Raw genomic sequence first — 5,991 nt, 5'->3', positions numbered from 1 at the left:
TCAGGGTTTTTCCGGATGTCTTTCCTGAGGAACAACCGGGTTTGCCTCCGAGTCGAGAAGTGGAATTTGAGATTAAACTTTTGCCTGGTACAACTTCAGTGTCTATCACCCCTTACTGAATGGCACCGAAGGAGCTTACGGAACTTAAGGCTCAAATTAAGAAGTTGTTGGATTGTGGGTTCTTTCGTCCTAGTGTGTCTCCATGGAGAGCACCTGTGTTGTTTTTGAAAAAGAAATATGAAACAATGAGGATGTGTATCGACTATCGACAGCCGAACAAGCTAACGATTAAGAATAAGTACCCACTCCCGAGGATTGATGATCTGTTCGACCAGTTCAGAGGGGCTTTTGTGTTTTCCAAGATCGATCTCTGTTCGGGTTATCATCAATTAAGGGTTAAAGAGGTTTTATGTGTGTAAGACAACATTTATGACTCGTTATGGTCACTACAAGTTCCTAGTGATGCCCTTTGGTTTGACTAATAAGCCAGCGGCATTTATAAACTTGATGAACTGAGTGTTCCAGCCCTACCTAGATCGGTTTGTTGTGGTGTTCATCGATGATATCTTGGTGTATTTTAAGTCTGAAGATGAGTACGATGAGCATCTGAGAGTGGTGCTACAGATTCTTTGTGAGAAATAGCTGTATGCAAAGTTTAGCAAGTGTGAGTTCTGGCTCCGAGAAGTAACCTTTTTGGGACATGTGGTTTCTACAGAGGAGATTCCAATTGATTCTCGTAAGATTGAAGTGGTGTTGGATTGGAAACGGTCGAAGAATGTGTCTGAGATCTGCAGCTTTTTAGGGTTGGTAGGTTACTATCGGTGTTTTGTAGATGGATTCTCCTTGATCGCAGCTCCGTTGATTAAGCTTCCGCGTAAGGGAGTTTCTTTTGTATGGACTGATGCACAGCAAGAAAGTTTTGAAATGCTCAAGACTGTACTGACTGAGGCCCCTATTTTGATACAGCCAGAGTCTGGAAAGGAGTTCACCCTTTATAGTGATGCGCCACACGTCAGTTTGGGATGTGTGTTGATGCAGGATGGTAAGGTGGTTGTATATGCATCTCGTGAGCTTAAGACTTATGAGGCGAATTATCCGAAGCATGACTTGGAGTTGGCCACTGTGGTATTTGCACTGAAAATCTGGAGACATTATCTTTATGGGGAGAAGTGTATCATTTACACTGTTCACAAAAGCCTCAAGTACCTCCTCATCTAGAAGGAGCTAAATCTTAGGCAACGTAGATGGATTGACATGTAACACCCCAAACCCGACCTAGGAGTTTAGGCCAAACTTGAAATGTTACATTGATCACCAAAGTAATCGTGAGAAAATTTCACAAAACCAGTCGATCTTAATTTTGTTTTCGAAAGGTAATAAAAACGAATAAGTCTTGAAATAGAATTTGTATCACAGAATTAAAATATTACATTTCAAAACTCTATATCAAAGTAAAAGTCTGAATTCACAACTAATAATTTATTTTCCCGCAAGACTGCCCGAGTCCTTCGCATATCGCGTCCAGCATACAAATTTCAAAATGTAGTTGAAAGGGGAAACAGGAGAGGCGGTGAGCAACACAAGCTCAGTGTGAGGTCAGAACTATCTAACTACAGAAGCAGATTCAGATATAATAAACCTATGAACAGTTTAGTAACGGAACATACTTACGAGTTGTACCAAACCAATTAGTACATTCGTAACAGACATACCAACAAATAGTAGTACTTGTGCGTATTAATAACACACTCAGAACACACAATCATAAGTACCATTCAGTCACTGTAATGGTACATTTTTAGACAGTCAGACAGTCACGGTCCAGAGTCCACAGAATTCACATAAGCATAAGTAGACAATCACATTCACAAGACAGTTAATAAGATACATATGGATGCTGTTAAGTTAAATAAAGCCCACCCATCCAGCCAACACACCTGTCCGTCCCCCATCACACCTCAATGAGTTATTAAGCTCATCCAACCAATCACACCATATAGGACTTCGAAAAGCTCATCCAACCCTACACACCATATGATGTCATCCCGGGTTGCCCGGCCACGATGAACATTAGCATTGTCCTCGACCCTCAAGGAATTAGGACTAACCATGACCCTCTGGGTATTAGGGGCTATCAATATGCAGATAAACTGCTAGTCACATATATCACGCAGCAAAGCTGGCTTATAAGTTGTACTGTGCAATGCGCTAAACCGCGGTACAGACATGCAGTTTTCACACGGCTAAGCACATGCCTATGTACTGTGGTCGTGTACCCTACATGGCTAAGATACACGCCCGTGTCTCTGCTCATGTCATAAAACCTAAGCATTCTGTTTTACAAAATTTAGGTGAAGGGGACATACGGTCTACTCATATGCCCGTGTAAGGGCCGTGTGTCTTACATGGTCTAATCACACGCTCGTGTGCCAGGCCGTGTGGACTCAAAATGAACCTTATAGTTCAAGTTTACCAACCCTGCAAACTTTAGTAACAAGCAAAATTTAAATCCAATTTTTAAATCAATCCAAAACATGAATAAAAACATCCCTTTCACATTATAATCATCAAAATGTTACGATCCAAATCGAGTGTATTAGTAAGTGTTTAACATAAAACTTCCAGACAGTGTACTTTGGTACCAATTAAATCACTTCAAATTAGACTATATAAATGACCATATTGTAAACATAAACTTTGCATTCATGGGTTAACCATTATCATTCTTACACTATTAACCTTCACATTCAAAATGATTTGAGTTCGGGCTTGTCTTGTCAAAATAAGATACATCACCAAGTATTTGAGTTCGGGCTTGTTTTGGATGCTGAGTTGTTAGTCGCTTTTGTATCTAACCTGCGTACGAAAATAAACTTTACGCTGAGTATACACTCAGTGGTATTTCTATAAACCAAAACTTAAATTTAAATCTATATTTAAACCATAGATTTTAATAAATAAACATATCATGAATATTCAATCAATTGTCTTTATTTTATAAAACATATATCATTGAATCAAAACCAGTAAGATTTTTAGTTTAGTCGGTATCATTCAATATTCAGAACAGTAGTTTACTCCTTTTAACATAACTCAGACCTAGACGGATACACGGATCCAACCCACACACCAGTATAGCATATAGTGCTTCATCGATCGAAGCCGAAAAATAACGGTAACAGTAACAGTACGGTACAAAGTACCTCATCGAAATTTAATCCGAAACAGCAACAGTAATAGTACGACACACGAGGTGCCTTATCGACTCAAGGTCAAATATCCCTGAACACTTCCAATCCTATGGCATGCCAATTATATCTGACTATCCCGACACTGTTAATAGGGTTTTTTAGTTACTTTTCAATTTAAAATTTCACATTTCAAATCAATACAGTAAGTTGACAATACTTACCTCATTTTCATTTTTCAAGTAATTTAAATAATAAATAATACAGAAAATAACTATTAAGTTCGGTTTATAGAAATACAAACTGTAGTTTTTGCATTACTCTTCGTCAACTGATAAACGCCAAATTATACATAGTTTTACCCCAAATACTTAGCATATTTATGGATGTTTACTACTAGATTTTTGGATTTTCGTGCTCTTAATCCGGTTATTTCATGTTTTGCACTCTGGAGAGCACCAAGAGTCAAAAGGATCCAAAAACGAGCTAAAAAGGACAAAACGGACCAAATCGAGAAGATCACACGGCTTAAGCCTTGCCACACGGGCATCTCACACGCCCGTGGCCTTCGGAGGTGTCAACCAAGGTTTACACGATTCACACTGCCTGGCCATTGAGCCCACACGACCGTGGCAATTTAACGGATCAAACACGGCCTGGCAATCACGTCATACATCCGTGGCACACGGGCGTGTCCCTTTTTCAAAGAGTTGTATTTTACACGAAAAAAGGTATTTAGGGAGGAAGAAAGCCAATCCAAAGCCTATATAAACACCCTAAGTATGACCTAGAGAGGGGGCCTCTTCCAGAACTTTTTTGGAATACAGAACCACACGCCAGGAATTACTTGAAGGAAGCCAGACGATCCATCCCAAAAGCTGGAGCTACTCCAAGACTGAAGATCTCTCTTAGAATTCCTTCTGGGGTTTTAGAGTTTTCTTCATGTTTTGTTATTTTTATACTTTTGAGATGTACTCTTATTTTATTATGAACTAAACCCCTTAGATACCAAAGGGCGATAAAACCTATGATGGATCTTGTTATTATTATCTGAATTGTATGATAAATACTTGATTTGTTCTTAATTATGTGTTCTTAATGCTTGAGTTAATATTCTGGGTATTAATTCATGATTTGATGTGCTTATGCAGAGGAGGAATAGACCCTGCCTAAGAGTAGATTTGGCATAATTAAGCACAGTTGATCGAACGCCTAGAGATAAGGTTTTGAGATTTTGCCAATTTAGGGTGAAACCTAATATGGGAGTCCATAGAGTGATTCATTGCTTCCCTAGGGATTTCAATTAAGAAAGAAATTTCGATTAATTCAACTGAAGGTTAAACGTTATTAGTTTCGAAAGGGATAATAACATAGGTTAGGGAGTCTCACAGATCAAGTCAAGTGAATAAATCGTCCGGTTCAGAGTCAGATAACAAGTGAAATCTAGGTGGATTCCTCCTTGGGTGTCGTCTTTATCAATTGCTTCTCTTCAAGTCTTTTTCCAAATTTTCTCTTCGCTGTAATTAAATTAGTTAATTAGTTTAGATAATTAGTTTAATAAACAAAACATTTTATTCCAAAGCTAGATAATAAAAAGATAGTTATTACTGGTACTTTTGGTTCCCTTGGGTACGATATCCCGGTCTTGTCATTACTATACTATTGTTTGATAGGTGCGCTTGCCTTTTCGTCGTGATAATAGTTAGTCTAGGTTTGATCTTCATTATAAATATTTATTACTTGTTACGAATCATGTGATCAAGTTTTTGGCGCCGTTGTTGGGGAACTAAAATATTAGGAACACTAAATTTTTATTACTTTAGCCATTTATTTTTCTTGCAATTTTATTTTATTTTATTATTTATTAATTTAATTTTTCTCTCTCTTGGTAGGTTTTTATAGTTTATGACTAGAAGAAACCCATTAGGACCATTACTTTTTGACGAAGAAATTGATCGCACAGTTTGTAGAAATTAAAGAGAAATAAGGTGTAGTTTACGATACACGGAGAACGAGCAAGAAGACGATACTCAAACCCCAACCGAAGAGATGGCCGAAAACCCAGGCGATCAGCTGCCTCCTGCAATTGCAGCTAATCAAAATCCTGCTCCACGTATTATGTATGACTATGCTAAACCTTATTTAACAGGAACTGAGTCTAGTATAGTTAGACCTGCTATTGCTGCGTATAATTTCGAACTAAAACCTAACACAATTCAGATGATATAGCAGTTTGTTCAGTTTGATGGTTTGCAGGATGAGGATCCCAACAAGCACTTGGCGATTTTTCTTGAATTTTGCGATACATTCAAAATCAATGGCGTTTCTAATGATGCCATTCGTCTTCGGTTTCCCTTTTCACTGAGAAAAAAAGCTAAGCAGTGGTTGAACTCGTTACCATGAAGGTCTATCACTACTTGGGAACAAATGACCGAGAAATTTTTACTAAAATATTTTCCGCCAGCTAAAATAGCTAAATTACGTAATGATATTTCTTCTTTTGTGCAGATGGATTTAGAAACACTTTACGATTCACGGGAGAGATACAAGGACTTACTGAGAAGGTGCCCTCACCATGGGTTACCGCTTTGGCTGCAAGTTCAAACATTCTACAATAGTGTGAATCTCTCGACAAGACAAATGATTGACGCAGCTGCTAGCGGAACCATCAACAATAAAACACCAGAAGATGCCTATGAATTCATAGAGGAGATGTCACTAAACAACTATCAGTGGCAAGTTATGAGGACAAAGTTAACGAAAACAGCCAGCGTTTATAACATCGATTCAATCACCATGCTCT

At 38.2% G+C, this 5,991-nt stretch overlaps 1 non-coding gene across 1 annotated transcript; it reads right to left on the bottom strand.

The window, feature by feature from the left end:
* Positions 1 to 5,663: 5,663 nt before the first annotated feature.
* On the bottom strand, positions 5,664 to 5,770 carry LOC121211519 (small nucleolar RNA R71). Its single transcript, XR_005906743.1, has one exon. It is a non-coding gene; the product is annotated as a small nucleolar RNA R71 (small nucleolar RNA).
* Positions 5,771 to 5,991: the final 221 nt, after the last annotated feature.

This window comes from Gossypium hirsutum, chromosome A12 (genome assembly GCF_007990345.1).
Source record: "Gossypium hirsutum isolate 1008001.06 chromosome A12, Gossypium_hirsutum_v2.1, whole genome shotgun sequence".
Lineage (NCBI taxonomy): Eukaryota > Viridiplantae > Streptophyta > Magnoliopsida > Malvales > Malvaceae > Gossypium > Gossypium hirsutum.
The sequence above is the reverse complement of the archived record's forward strand: the minus strand, read 5'-3'. Positions and strand labels throughout refer to the sequence as shown.